At 43.2% G+C, this 15,997-nt stretch overlaps 1 protein-coding gene across 1 annotated transcript in view; it reads right to left on the bottom strand.

Annotated features, from left to right (window-relative positions):
- The window catches only part of LOC111865391 (protein furry), a 284,199-nt gene that overhangs the window by 130,031 nt on the left and 138,171 nt on the right, over positions 1-15,997 (bottom strand). The window lies entirely within an intron of this gene.

Raw genomic sequence — 15,997 nt, 5'->3', positions numbered from 1 at the left:
GACGCCACATCCCAGAAGACAGCTGACGTCTGTTACCACCTGCTCACGCTGGTTCGCTCACGGATTTATTTTTCTTTTTTTCTACCCTGAAGATGGAGGCGCTACGTTCCTCCGAAACGTCGGTTAACAAAATATCTACATGGCGCCACATCCCAGAAGAATGCTGACGTCTGTTAGCACCTGCTAACGCTGGTTCGCTCACGATTTCTTTTCTTTTTACCCTGAAGATGGAGGCGATACGTTCCTCCGAAACGTCGGTTAACACAATATCGACACGGCGCCACATCCAAGAATACTGCTGACGTCTGTTAGCACCTGCTCACGCTGGTTCTCTCACGGATATATTTTCTTTTTTTCTACTCTGAAGATGGAGGCGATACGTTCCTCCGAAACGTCGGTTAACACAATATCTACATGGCGCCACATCCCAGAATACTGCTGACGTCTGTTAACAACTGCTCACGCTGGTTCTCTCACGGATATATTTTCTTTTTTTCTACTCTGAAGATGGAGGCGATACGTTCCTCCGAAACGTCGGTTAACACAATATCTACACGGCTCCACATCCCAGAAGACTGCTTTCTTCATCTCTGAGAACACTTCACATCCAAGTTCAACACGCAAATCCAAGAATTAAATGAAGACTGCGTTGTTACATCTCTGCTTATAACCTCAAAAACAAGAGGCCTCACGAAGAAAATATAAAAGGCATGTAATATTTTCGCCGTGTATCTAGGAACCTAACAATTTAAATACACCTACACTAAACCAACTTTTCATGCCTCTTTCTGCTTTATACGTGTCTGAAGCGGTCTCCCACTCTCAAAGGAGAGTGCGGACGGAAGGAAGTCTAGTACAAAGCGTCGAGGAGAATATTAACACTTAGAGAGAGTTTGTGAAAGAGAGAGAGAGGGATTAAGTAACAGGCTGAAGCCTTACATAACTTCTACACTTCACCAAATTCGATTATTAGGCTGATCTAATCAAGGGGGGTTGTATGGGCGGGACACGAAACACATAAGAAGACGGAAATCCGAAAGTAACCTCCGACGAGCTGTTAACAAAACAAGCAATGTGAATAAAAACATTATCTTATACAAAAAATACGTACATAAGTAAGCTACATTCTCAACGTTTGTATTGGGGACTAAGTTTTTATCATGCTTGTGTCAAAGAAGTCTGCTGCCTGTGAACTCAGCTACGTTTTGATACCTTCCATCAACTTCTCATTGTTGCTGAAGTGCTGTGATCTCAACCAGGTCAGGTAGGTAAACAGGGGGTAGTTGCTCGGAGCGAGATCGTCGATGTAAGGAGGGTGGTCAAACAACTCCCAGTTCAAATACTCCAGCAGTGTTCGAGTGCGAGCAGCTGTATGCGGACGAGCATTTTCATCGATTCGTAGATTTACGGCACGTAAAAGATCCTCATGTCTCTAGGAGACATCTGAGCAAAATTAGGCAACAATTTCCCGCCCAAGTAGTTTCCAATGCCTCTGGTAGATGGGGGAAATATCAGGTACCGACGGCCGACCTCGTTGGCTGAACGGGGCTGATAACACGCACCAGTACCTGTAGGGTATGGCGACAGTAGAAATTAAAGGGGGACGCACAATGGACCAATAACTGGTCTAAGTTGTAACCGTTCCACTGCTACGCAACTTATTTAATGTAATCAACTTTATAAATTTGAAAGCTTAATTGTTCAAAATGAAATGCAGTGAACAAGGGTAGTGAGAAATAGGTCAATTTTTGTATGTAAGGGTAAGCGATCCCCAAGCTTACAACAAGAAACAGGAAGACACCCGTCAAAGGTTTATTAGTGGAAAGCTGCGTTAAAGAATCGGGTAAAGAAATCTTTTGTAAATTCAATACTTGGCAGTTTGTACATGCCATAACTTAAAAAGAGTGAAGTGTTTTTAGGGCCCAAGCGACGCGTAAGCATTTGTCACTTTCTGACAGAAATACGTTGGAGTCAAAAATCCTTAAACGCTTGTAAGCTTTAAGCGGAGTGGAGGAACATCTAATTAAGATACTTCTATTTTTCAAAATTAGCCAATCACTAAAATTTAAGGGGTGACAGGGGCAGTGACGCTGGAGAAAGCAGGAATTGAATGTTTGGGGAAGCGTCATGTTTTAGCATCAGTCTGAAACCGGGAGTAGAAGGAATCAGACGTAAATTCTGAAACCGGGAGTAGAAGGAATCAGACGTAAATTTTGAAACCGGGAGTAGAAGGAATCAGATGTAAATTCTGCAACCAGGGGTCGTGAGAAACAGACGTAAATTCGGAAACCGGGAGGTGATAGAAACAGATGTAAATTCGGAAACCTGGAGTCGTTAGAATCAACCGCAGAAAGTTACACACCGGGCTCCAAAGCAGTTAGACATAAAGGTTACTAACATTGAAACTGTATCAAAAGTGATTAAACAAGTGTTCAATATAATTCGTCCAAACTTGAGATGTGCTTGTGATTTGTGGTGTTAATTTATTCCTTTCTGAGTTGTGGCCCGTTCAAGGCTCTGAGATAAGAAGTACTCAGCTCTACCAAATCAACAAAACCCCCTTCTTTTAAATTTAACCCTGAGATATTTAGCAACAAGAAAGAAGAACCTACTAGAGGCGACCTAGCGTGTGAAGAAGAAGAAGGAGGAGGAGGAGCGAAGAGTTAGCAAGGAGGGCGGTAAGAAAGTGCATGGGGAAACCCACCCCCCTCTAATAATAATAATAATAATAATAAAATAAAATTTTCATCGATGAGCTCTACACCGGAAGTCAGCATTCCACATCTTTTGTTCTGAATGGCCATACGCAGTTTTTTAGTGTTTCGCAATACACTTCTGACATTATTGTGATCCCTTGTTGCATGAATTCCACCATCAGTACTCCTTTCCTGTCCCAGAAAACAGATGCATTCAGCTTTCTGGCAGGCATTTGTTTAAACTTTATCGACTTTAACTGCTCTTTCGCTTCAACATTCACAAACGAAACCCAGGTTTCATCACCTGTTACTCGTACGACGTGATTTAGAAACTCTTCGCCATTTTTGTGGTACTGTTTTAAAAAAGTCAAGGCCCAAGCAATTCTATGTTTTGTGTGCACCCGTGAGCATTTTCAGCACCCATGTTACGCAAAACTTCATAACATAGCCTAAGTGTAATAATCTCGTATGGAAGGGTGAATGAAATTTTTTAAAAATCATATGGAAGCTTTGAAATTGTGTATCACCGTCTTTGACAAAATTTTGGTCAACACTTTCAACACGATCACCGCTCACTACAGATGGCCCACCGCTTCGCTTTTCATCGTGAACATCTCTTGACGTACCTTTGAACATTCTAGACTCCTGTCTTACAGTGTCTTCTTTCATTATATATTTTGGCCGTAATCCGCGCATCATTCACGACGGATTTCGTCAGCACTCACGTTTTCAGCGTGAAGACTGGTGACGGATTATATATACAACAATGCTAGTATTGCATTTGCACCAAAACAAGATGCATCGCTACAAGCCAGATTCTAATTTAAAGATATATAACATTTTGACGTAACACTAGCTAAAAAACAAATTATGTTTTGATAAAATTCAGAAGGAATTCATGTCAGGTTTCGATCCATAAACATCTTAAAACGCAACGACTGATCATCAGAGTACGAAAGAATTCCGTTTTGGAAGATTACTCTATTAAGGAGCGTGAAGTCGTGTAGTTTGATAGATTATTAGAGACCTTCAGGAGGAACGAAGATGTTCAAGACGGAAGCAGCATGTTCCTTCAACTCTTCGGTAAACATTTTCTGACTAAACTGTGTCAGCTCCCAGAAGATAGTAATCTTCAGTCATGGCCAAAAAAAAACTCAGATCTCTCTCCCAGCAATTAAATCTGTAAAGACTGGGTTTCTTCTAAACGACATACAAAAGTTCAGACCGTACCAGACAGGAAAACACATTACGTCTCCGATACAAAGATCAACCGGTCAATGCTGTTTACAGAAACAGTATCTGTTTATTATAAGAACCATGCGAAACACAAGTATACTCCGTGAGCAGGACGCAGAGTTTTAGCATGTCAAGGCTGGTGGTACATAGGGAACCATTCGGTTTTAAAGAGTTAAGGAACTTTTAAATTTTCTGATGAAAGCTCACAAAAAAAAAATTGAATCCTACTAACTGATCAGTAAAGCCATCTGATTCTATGATGAATGTAGGGTAAACAAATTATCGAATGAGATGTGATATTACACTACATACATACGATAAAAGCAAACACTATTATCTGTGTATGTAACGTTTGCTGAAAGCTTAGTTTCTCGATATCCAACAAACGGTTCTGCAATTACTAATTAGCCTAAGGGAGAATGTCATGGGGGCGAGTCTATGCAACATCCGAGCTTCAGTGAACAAAATGCTTAGTAACTGGAGGTGTATATAATAATCCCCACGGACTGAGGAGTAGCTATGTTCACAGACGTACATACTGGGGATCAAATGAACAAGATCAGAAGACTGAACAGTTCAGGCCTACAAAACGTAGTGCTCTACAACATTCTACGAGTTGCACAGACATTCCACACAAGCGACAATTCTATGACTGCTGAACAGCTCGGTGACAGGCTCGGGAGGTCGGACGGATGCCATGGGAACGGCGCAGTACACTACATACAAGGAACGGTATCCAGTACGGCACCAATTAGTATTCTCAACAAGTCTCCAAAAAAAAGTAAGTCTATAAGTCAGGGAAGAATACTGATAAAAGGTTGATTTGAACTATATATGGAAATCACAGCCACTGTCTTATTTAAAAGTGTAGATGTAATATCCTGTTTGCCTCGCTGTATCTTAAAAAAAATTGCAAAAGTATTTTTTTTCCACATGGAAACTATAAGAATTAATTAGGCCGCGCCATAACTCAAGCAGGTAGTCGCTGGCTTCCCACCGCGGCGGCCCGGGTTCGATCTCGAGTCTGGTAAAGTGGGATTTGTGGTGGACAAAGTGGCGTTGGGGCGGGGTTTCTCCAAGTACTTCGGTTTCCCCTGCCAATCTTCATTCCACCAAATTCTTCATCATCATAATCACCCGAGGCAGGAACAATAGCCCAATCAGTGGCCGCCGTGCCGACTGGACCCCGCTCCTCGCTGGCTTCCCACCGTGGCGGCCCGGGTTCGATACCGGGTCTGGTCAAGTGGAATTTGTGGTGGACAAAGTGGCGCTGGGGCAGGTTTTATCCGGGTACTTCGGTTTCCCCTGCCAATCTTCATTCCACCAATTGCTCCACAATCAACCTCACCTATCATCTGGGGCTGGTACAATAGGCCAGAAGTGCCCGCAGTACGAGGAACTTAGTCCCACCCCACTAGCAATAGAAAAAAAATATATAGGGCCAAATAACAGACAAATATAAGTCTATTTCACTATACTATGATGTCTCATAGATCAGAAATCATGTAAAGAATGTCCGATTGTTCCAGATGTGAATATAAACCCGGTTACTCCATTCTCGAATCCTTGATGTATTCTGAAGCGAGCATACCAGTACCTTAATAATGTATGACAATGGAGGGTTTCACATGAAGATGAAGCGAAGTTCGTCGAAGACAATAGTTTGTGTTATATCAGAAACTTGGAGATCTCACAAGTATACTGCTTCTTAACTACTCTGAAATCAATATTGGAACTATGAAGAATGCCGTCTTCTGGGATGTGGAGCCGTGAAGATCTTGTGTGAACCGAGGTCTCGGAGGAACGTATCGCCTCCATCTTCAGGGTAGAAAAATCCGCAAGCGAGGAACCAGCGTGAGAAAGTGGCTGCGGACTGCAACGCCGATATACAGGACAACATAAACACAACAAACGTAGATAGACATACATGTCTCGAGTGGAATTCGAACCCATGATCACAGTACTTGAGATGGGCGAACATATTTTATGCCTTACACACCGCGGCCACTGTGATGGGCATATCCTGTTTCTTTGAATTCATTTCATATCATCTTCAAATGTATGCCAACCCACCAGCGATATTTTTTTTTAAGATTTTCGGCTAAAAATCTTTACGCATTTCCAATTTCCTTGCTGCGTGATACGTGTTATCCCACCTGATTGATTCGATCAACCTGATAATGTGTAGCGACCTCCTTCTCTCGCGTATTTTTCTTCCATCATCCTATTACTTCCCCTCTATCCACATTCTCTCTATAGCTCTTTGCTCTCGCCGTCTTCAAACAGGCCACGTCATTTCGCGGCTTCCTTCCGCAAATTCTCCCCAGAATGCCCAAACATGTTTCCATATGCGTGGGCGCAGGACACGCTTCTTCCCACGGAAAGCATTTCTCAAAGGGACTGTAATCGGATTACGGGCGCTCTTATTCACGGCTATTTTCATGATACTTCAATCGCAGGGGGCCAATATGCAACCCCAGAGCACACATGTGCACTGCTGACGGAGGGATACATGCAAACAGGAAAACAATCGAAGCGGCCATGGACCCTATGGACAATGGTTTAGATCTGTGAAGTGCAGTTGCACTTTGATCATTTAAACATAAAACTAGCATCTTTCAAACTTTAACTCTAAAAACTTGTGACTGGTCATGATATAATATAATTTCTAGATAGAATTTACGTTCCCTAACAAAGCAAGCCGGTCACTGTAGCTGAGTGGTCTAAGGCATGCACTGTCTTCGCTCGCTCGGAAGCCGGGATCGTGGGTTCGAATCCCACATAGGGCATGGATGTTCAGTGTCTGTATACATGTAGAGGCCTTGCGACGAGCTGATCACCCGCCCAAGGAGTCCTACAGAATGTCTAAGATCTAGTAAACCGAAGTGAAACGGAGTTTCATGGAGGTAGGCCAAGGCCAAAATTGGGGCTGAGCGCCAAAGGAAAAAAAGAACGAAGCAGTAGCAACGGCAAATGTTATTCAACGTCCAATTTAATTAACGAGTTGCTTATGTTTTGGACCAACTGAAAAGAATGAGGGTGGGAGCAGTTGCAGTGGCTTATTCCACGGTAATACTCCGCAATGTGCCGGGAGGGACTGAATAAAACACCCGAGAACATTAGCAGGATAGTTGGTCTCCTGGCCGAGACTCGAGCCGCGCACCTCCACAATTCAAGTCATGAGCCTGTTCTGTTATGCCCTATTTTAGAAATTAAGTAAAATTAAAGAAACATATTGAAAAGATAAGAAGTATACTGTCGTCAACAAGAGAGAAAGCGAGAGCGTTACTTTACGACGGGCGGTTTACCAATCAGTTCGTCTTGGCGACAAGCCCCTTGAGACCCACGGCCAGTATTTTTTTAACTGAACGCTTGCGGTCATAATCCTTATGTAATATTCTTTCTGACGAAAGAATGGATCTGTCGTTTACAATAGCTGCTGGTCCTCGCCAGCATAGTCATTCTCAGGTACGAGTCCGGCGAGACTCATGACCACCTTTTACTGTCTCAGGCTCGAGTCTCCTCCAACCCGGGGGCTCAGGTCCATGTATTTACGTCCCCCAGGAACAGGGCGGCCCGGTTATACCCCCAGGCACTGGGTTTCATTTTAGTCGCCTCGTACGACTGGCAGGGCTAGGGTGGAGGTATTCTGCTACTCCTGGAGACGCCAACAAAAGTGATTACAGCCTGGTATTTATAGTTCAACAGATGAATTACAGAAAACGCGTGAACATTAAATAATAGGTCAATATTGTGATTGATTCGGAATACTCAGCATGGAAACTGAATTAACTGTCTGACGATAAACAGTATATCATCATCAGGGTCCGGATTTTGATGACATGTCATCTTTCTTTCCTTGTATCCTATGCGATGCTCTTAAATATATAAATCTCGGATATGTGCTGCTGGTTATATAAATGTAAATCTTACAGGTAACTTTTGTCATTTTTTACATTTTTAGGTTTAAGGTCATTTTTTTTTCATTTTGGGGGTAATTTTTTTTATAAATTTTTGGGCTTTTAAGGGTTTTCATTGTCATTTTTGGCCATTTTGGGGAATTTTTCTTCATGTTTCCTGAAATGTCAATAATATGGAAGCGAAGTGTTCTTTCTCTTTCTCCTAAGCGCTCTCTACAAAGGCCATAGTATACAATAATACGTTGTGCGTTCAAGTTCTAAGGTCTCCGATTTTTTTTCTCACACGATAATCATACAAAAAAATTTGAAACTTCTGTCACTTTTCAACGTAATCTCCCTGCAGCCGTACACATTTTTCACAACGTCGACGCCATGATTCCATGGCCGCTGCGAACGCTTCTGTAGGAGTCTGTTTTGACCACTGGAAAATTGCTGATGCAATAGCGGATTGAAAAACGGCATCCATGTCTCATCCATTGTCACAGTTGATGAAAAGAAAGTCCCATTCATGCCTTCATCATTGCCATGCGTGCAGCCTTGTGGTCATCCGCCAAAATTCGTGGAACCCACCTGGAGGACACTTTCCGCATTCGCAGGTCTTCATGCAGGATTTTGTGCACAGATCCCACGGAAATGCCAACTTTGGGGGCGATGTTTTCCACACTCAATCGGCGATCCTCCAAAACAACTTTCTCAACTCGCTCGACCATGTTGTCAGACTGGCTGGTGCGAGGCCGAGATTGTTTTGGTTCGTTGTCACACGACGTTCGGCCTTCTTTGAACTGTCGCGCCCACGAACGCACATTTTTCACATTCATGACACCATCCCCACATGTCTCTCTCAACTGGCGATGAATTTCAATGGGTGTCGCACCACGCAAGTGGAGAAAACGAATGATTACTCGCTGTTCTTGTAACGAAACCGTCGCCATTTTAAGTATCAAAAACACTCCTCACACTCGCCGCTACCACTAGAGTTCTGTGTGCCGTAGAGTTCTGCCATCTCTGTCACGCATTCACAAAGAGTGCACACGTATTTTAAACAAAACCGCATGTGTCTATCTGCTCCCAGTCCTGAGAAAAAAAAATCGGAGACCTTAGAACTTGAACGCCCCTCGTAGGTTGTAATCCTGGCCCGTCCTTTCCGTTCGTTTAGCGGAAGTGCTGACAATACGTATCATAAAAGAGGGTACGGCGATTACTGCTCACACTGAGGCTCTTTGTACAAAGCAATTTGCTTAGTTACACATATTTCTAGTCGGAATCTCTTGCTTCATATGACATTGTTGCTCAATAAAACTCCTTATGTCTTCAGTTCCTCACCCTTGACCGTACATATAAAGATACAGTTGACGAAACGTTCTCGGTGAGAAAAGTTCAGTTCTGTGTTGCACTAGAGTGATTAATTTTATCACCATGCCAAAAGCAAAGCCAACTAAATCGTGTCATTTAAAGCAATTTGTAGCTGAGTTTGGAGATGATATATTTTCAACTGACGGTTACATTTTATACTGCAAGATGTGACACAAAAGTAGCGGCAGAAAAAAATTCACGGTACAAGAACATATCGGCCGCGACAAGCATATACGAGCAGTGCAAATTTCGAACAAAAAGAAATTGTGCAAATGTTACTGCAACAGTGTTCATCTGGAGGTGGAAATAAGTCATCGGATTTTTTCACAGATCTGTGTGACGCTCTGGCGTCCGCAAATATTCCGTTTTTGGCTCTGAACAATGGAAAACTGAACAATTTTCTGGAAGTAAATTGTGTTCCTTCCATCCCGGATGAATCCACACTCAGGAGGAAGTACCTTTCCCAGTGCTACAACAGTATCCTGGAAATGGTTAGGAATAAAGTACATGGGAAGAAGATTTTCGTTCCCATTGATGAGACCTGCGATACGGAGGCTCACTACGTGGCAAACGTCATCATTGGAACCTTGGAAATTGGAGGACCAGGTGAAATGTTTCTGCTTACGAGTGAGGTGCTACAATCCGTTAATCATTCCACAGTTTGTCAACTCTTCGACAGGTCGATGTTTCTACTGTGGCCAGAGGGAATACGTCACGACGTCGTCTTGCTTTTTGTGACTGATGCAGGCCCATATATTTTAAATGCAGGCAAGTCAATAAAGACGTTTTATACGAGATTGGTGCAGGTTACTTGCCTAGCTCATGCACTGCATAGAGTGACGGAGGAAGTGAGATCAAGATTTCCTCGAGTGGATGCTCTCGTGTCGAGGACGAAGAAGATTTTCGTCAAAGCTCCAGCTCGTAAAATGTAGTTTAATTCTATGGCTCCTGGTGTTCCACTGCCCCCGGAACCCGTCATCACAAGGTGGGGTACGTGGATTGATTCAACAATTTACTATAGCGATCATGTTCAGGTAGTGAAGAACACTGTAGACTCAATGAAGACGGAGGATGTGAGGGCAATTGAAGCTGCTCAGGAACAGCTCTCGTGCAGCGAAATGGAAGGATAGCTGGCCTTCATAAAGACAAATTTCAGTTCCTTGACGGAAGGAATCAAATTCTTACAGGAGAAAGGAGCAACACTAGATGATTCGCTCGCTCTGGTGAAAAAAAAAATAGCCAGTGATTTGGAGAAAGTGTCAGGGGACTTTGGTAAGATGGTGTCAAGAAAAATGAAAAGTGTTCTGGATAAAAATCCAGGCTATGAAACATTATGCAGCATTTCTCGAATTCTGTCAGGAGAGTCCTTCAGCACTTTCAGTATTGAAGAGGAACTTACTGCTTCTGATTTGGTACACTTCAAGTGCGCTCCCACTGTGTCTGCAGATGTGGAAAGGAGTTTCTCCAAGTACAAGAATGTGCTGTCGGACAATAGGCACTCTCTCACCTTCGAGAATTTCCGCATGTTGACTGTCATCTATTGCAACTCTGAATGAGGTGGCACTTAAATATTGGAATACATACCGCATATGTACATTTGATAAGCGTTCCAACGCGGTAGAAAAAAATCGTATTAAAACATTTAGCTTCAAATTCAATCAACACTGCTTAATTTTCAAAATAAAAACGAGGACGAACTTAAAAGAGTAAAGATGAGTTCAGTGTCAATGAAGATTAAAAATACATTTTAAAATAATTAGTAGATATTCTGACATATTACATTTTGGGTAATGTTTTAGGTCATTTTTCTGGATTTTTTCGGTAATTTTATAGGTAATTTTTTAAATATTTTCAGGTCATCAAAATCCGGGCCCTGGTCATCATCATCTTTATTATTCAGTTTTAGTCTTACTCCTAACTGTTTCTTAATCCTCCACGTGTAGACGGTCTAGCCATCTTTTCTTCGGATGTCCAGGATAAGTCTGTACTTGAAGTTCCCTTTGCTATTCATTCTGGCGGCCACAGGTGCTGTAGCCAATTATTTCAAAGGAATCGAATGACCATCTACAAAGGATCTGTGATCGGTGAATTGTAATAATGGACAGATCTACCAGATGTTCAATACGAGTACATATGCGGGTTGGGTGCAAACTGTACTAACTACACTCAACCCAAGGCGACAATTATTACTGTGTACTCTGTTTACCATTTTGCTCTCCTATTCTCCCTGAGGTGTGTGGTAGCTCCGAACATTTTGCTCAATATCACATCCTCAGGGTTTAAGCCGAGGGCTCCATTTCTGTGACCCGGTGCTTCTTCGGTCACAAAGCAGAGGAATTAAGTTCTTGCAGTGGGTAGGATCACTTCGATAAACTGGGAGGCTGGGATACTCGACCGGAATGGAAATAATATTCAGGAATATACAGAGATAATAAGCTAGCACGAGCAGTGAGCAACAGTCAGCCAGAACTGCAATTCCAACATTTATTAAAACTTTAAATGGTAGTATTCTATGCGTTTTAACATACTGTCGCGTGATTCAGCGTGAGTACAGACGGGGTTTGGATTGGTATTTGGATTTATTTAATTCTTAAACAACTCGTAACTACAAATAATTACGAGTCTGAGTTACACACTCCATAGATCACTGTAACTACAGCACATATAAAACCTTCTCAGTCTTAACTAGCCGTTGTTTGGTGGCGGCTTCCAACGAAAGATGTTCCCCTTCCTCTGAGGTCCCGAACTGCCAGTCAGAATCAGAGTCAGAGTTACTTTACGACTGGCGGGTTACCGTCAATCAGTTCGTCTTGGAGCCAAGCCCCTTCAGACTTACGACCAGTATTTTTTTCAACTGAACACTTGCGGTTATAGTCCTTATGTAACATCGTTTCTAACGAGAGGATGGATCTGTCGTTTACAATTACTGCTGGTCACCGCCAGCGCAGTCATTCTCGGGTCTGAGTCCCGTGGGACTCACGACCAAATTTTAGAGTCTCAGATTCGAGACTCCCCCAGTCTGGAGGACCAGGTCCCCGTATTTATATCCCCACGGAGCACGGTGGCCCAGTTATACCCTCAGGCACTGGGTTCCTTCTTCGTCTTCTACTACGGCTCGCAGGGCTACGGTGGTGTTCGAACCCGCCTCCACACGGGGATACCGAACTGCTCAACTACTGGTCCTCGTTATATAGCCCTGCACGGACCGCACAGAAAACGTATCTTCCATCATTGCGTGTTCTATCGTTTCCGGAGGAACGTGTCCATAGAGCTGTTCCCTAGCAACGGTTGTTGCACTGTCACCTGTTTCCATTTTTTTTTCCTGTGGCGCTACAGCCCCAATATGGGCCTAGGTCTACCTCCATGAAACTCTCCGTTTCACTTCGGTTTACTAGATCTTACACATACGGTAGGACTCCTTGGGCGAGTGATCAGCCCGTCGCAAGGTCTCTACCTATAGACAAACACAGAAAAACGCATACAAACATCCATGTCCTGAGTGGGATTCGAACCCACGACCCCGGCTTCCGAGCGAGCGAAGACAGTGCATGCCTTAGACCGCTCGGCGACCGTGACCGGCTCACCTGTTTACACAGCTGTTACTTTTCAATGGGTCTACATGTCACAATGCTAAAAGCCTGCATTCTGTTCACAGACTGTGTTTGTGTGTTTCGTATGGTTCTCAGAATAATCAACGGTTGTTCCCCTGAGGTACAAACTGATTTTTTTTACATCAGCGTCAAACACGACTCCGTGCTCTGCAATCTCGCGATTACAATCGCTCTGCATTCCGGTACAGCCCAGCTGAAGATTATAGTTTGACCCGGCATGTTCTCATCGGCACTATGACTGAAGTGTGTCCTTATTGCTAGGTTCTGAAATTTAATGGAGAAACGAAAGGAATTGGCGTTTGCAATCACCAACAACAAAGCTCAGGGCCAATCTTTAGAACTGTGCGGGTTAGATCTAGACACGGGTTGCTTCTCACATGGAAAGTTATATGTTGCGTGTTCCAGAGTCGGCAAACCAGACAATCTCTATATCTGTACAGACAATGGAACAACAAAAAATGTTGTATACCCACAAGCATTGTGAAATTAAACATATTAGAAACGTGCGCTTTCTCTTTTCTTTCTTTTCCATTTAACCAGACTGAGCCACAGCAACGCGCGGCCGGGTACCGCTTGTTTAGAATAAATTCAGTCTTTAGAGTTAATATACTTTATGCCTCACTCAAAAACCATAACAATTTGCTATCACCGCTTTACTTACACTGGTCTTTATTAAAAATGTTATACACTGAGGAATCTATGCACATATCAGGATCAAGCAAAATCCAAGCAACAGATATGGACTTTTTAAAGTACTGCGGAGGGAGAAACGGAGTTCCTTATGGGAGCTGGAATTCCAAATCTCGTACCAGAGACAGAAGAGACACGATTACCATTGGCTATGTAAAAGGAACGGCTTGAACAAGGCCACTGAGAAGAGCATTCGAATTCAACTTTAAAGGAAAGAGGCTTATGAGACGACGCAGGCATTGGGAAACAGCAGGAAGGGGAAAGACTTGTCGAGATATCGATAAGGCAGTATCGTAGGACGATAGAAGAGACTGCAGACTCTTCATTCATCGATCCGCATAAAACGTAAGGGATGCTCGGGAAAATGGAGCTAAATATCTACATCTTGTTTACCCTAAAATTCAACAGATAACTCAAATCTGCTGATCAATAAATATTCACAAGTTAAATAAAAATGGTCTAATTATCCTTGTCTATGCAACACGCCATGAAGGGATATGGGGGTGAGGAGTTAAGCTCCAAGCATTCTTAATATAGGCACAAGATAGTGATAAGTTGCTAGTTTCACGCTCAGGCTGCTTTAATCCTATGGAGAAAGCTCATGGTATATGTTCAATACAAGGTTGGGTGGGCTCTGTGCTGTACACTGTGGCGAAAATAAAAATTCCGGTACCTACGAAAAATAATGGACCTTAGAGGTGGGAAGGGATGGTATGGATTGGATTGATCTGGCTCTGGATAGGGGCCAGTGGAGGGATCTTGTGAACACGGTAATGAACCATAAAATGTTGGGAAATTCTTGAGTAGCTGCAGAATTGGTGACTCCTCAAGAAGGGCTCAGCTCCATAAGTATCAAAACTCGAACCCCGGTCATCAGCACCTAGCCAGCCACATTAATGACTCACCCACCTCGGATAAAACTATGAGTATCTACGTGCTTAAACGCCAAGTATGAGTGCATGTACTTTTATTTGCGTAAATTTAAGTTTTATCTTCCGTTTTAGTGCAGTCCACACGTCCTTAACCTCGGCACCAGATGACAGTGAGCGGTAAGCTTCACGTTCAAGTGGCTTCACGAATGCGGAAAGAGTTACACGTACCCAGCGCGTGTACACAGGAAGCTGTGTGGCTCAAAATCAACATGTGCGGTGGCGCGAAGAAAAATTCCTGTCGGAAATCGAAGCCCGGACCCAACAAATAAAACTCCTTTACCTGTAATCCGGTAGTACGGCCCGAGCGACCGCCGTTTGTCTGTGAAGTTAGTGCCAACTTTAGCGGATAAAGGGTGTCACGTGTTCAGCGCAACCGCCCGCAACCAATCGCTAACTTTTCTGCTGCAAAATATAAAAACTGAACAACCATTACCCCAAACATGACTAGTGACTTTAGAAATCAAGTCGATATGACAGAATCTAAGGACTAATTTACGCAATAAATATATATACATCCTTTTATATAATTAAGCACGATTCCATGATGACGGATGGGGGATTCGAGGTGAAGCTCCAGACATTCCTAACCACGACAGGCCTACTAGATGGTGAATTATCAACTCCAGACGTTGGTCTCTCTCTTAAACGGTAAGAGCCCTTGGTATCCACTGGAAAGGTGAAAGGGTGGGCCTGTACAACGGCCTGGATCTCGTGGCGAAGAAATACGCCCTATCTCTGCGGGAATCAAACCGCGGTCGTGAACACAACACACACATTCGGATTTAGTTGGACAGTTATGACTTGAAGTAATTTCCTCGTTGAAATAAAGGGGTTTGCTGGGTACTGGTATTCACGACATCACCCATTGTTTTAGAGATGCCAGTCTGAACAGAAGCCATGCACAGAACTTCTCAGGACAACCTTGATATACAATACAGTTCACATAATTCTATTTAGAACCTGATAGGAAATTCAAAGGATTATAAAAACGAAAACATGCGATACGCATGGGCAGTACGATATGCAACCCAGAAACAATCGATCGCAAAAAAGAATAAAAAACGTTCATAATCACGCACTAACCTCGTGTCACAACCTAACGCCCAAGTGAAGCATTTTTTTGACGTCTATCCACTCTGTCAAAATCAATCGTTCTTGTCATTTCCTTCGAGTTTATTACATAGCTTGTCTGTTTCCCTCTCTCAGACGGATGGGGAGGGCGTCCTCTGTAGCGTCTGTGCGCGCTTGGCGGCACATGCGCCGCTGACTCACCCACCAACTCTGGAGAACACATGGCGAACGGTCGAGATGGCCAGTTTTGAAAGTTAACTTGTACCGCCAACAGCCTGCCTTTAAATGATCTGCTTGGTTCGTGGTGCAGGGTCACACTGGGTCACGGGAACACCTGTCTCTTTGTGAATATGTGACGATGTGAGATCAAAACACTGCAACATTATACGTGTTTGTATTGTGAACAGCAGTCAACCTGTTGATCGTACCGTATATTAAACAACAGGTGTATTTAGTTCGAAATTATATTTATTTAAGGTGTTTCAATT

The sequence above is a fragment of the Cryptotermes secundus genome, unplaced genomic scaffold, assembly GCF_002891405.2.
Source record: "Cryptotermes secundus unplaced genomic scaffold, Csec_1.0 scaffold295, whole genome shotgun sequence".
Lineage (NCBI taxonomy): Eukaryota > Metazoa > Arthropoda > Insecta > Blattodea > Kalotermitidae > Cryptotermes > Cryptotermes secundus.
This window is presented reverse-complemented; position numbering and strand designations above follow the sequence as displayed.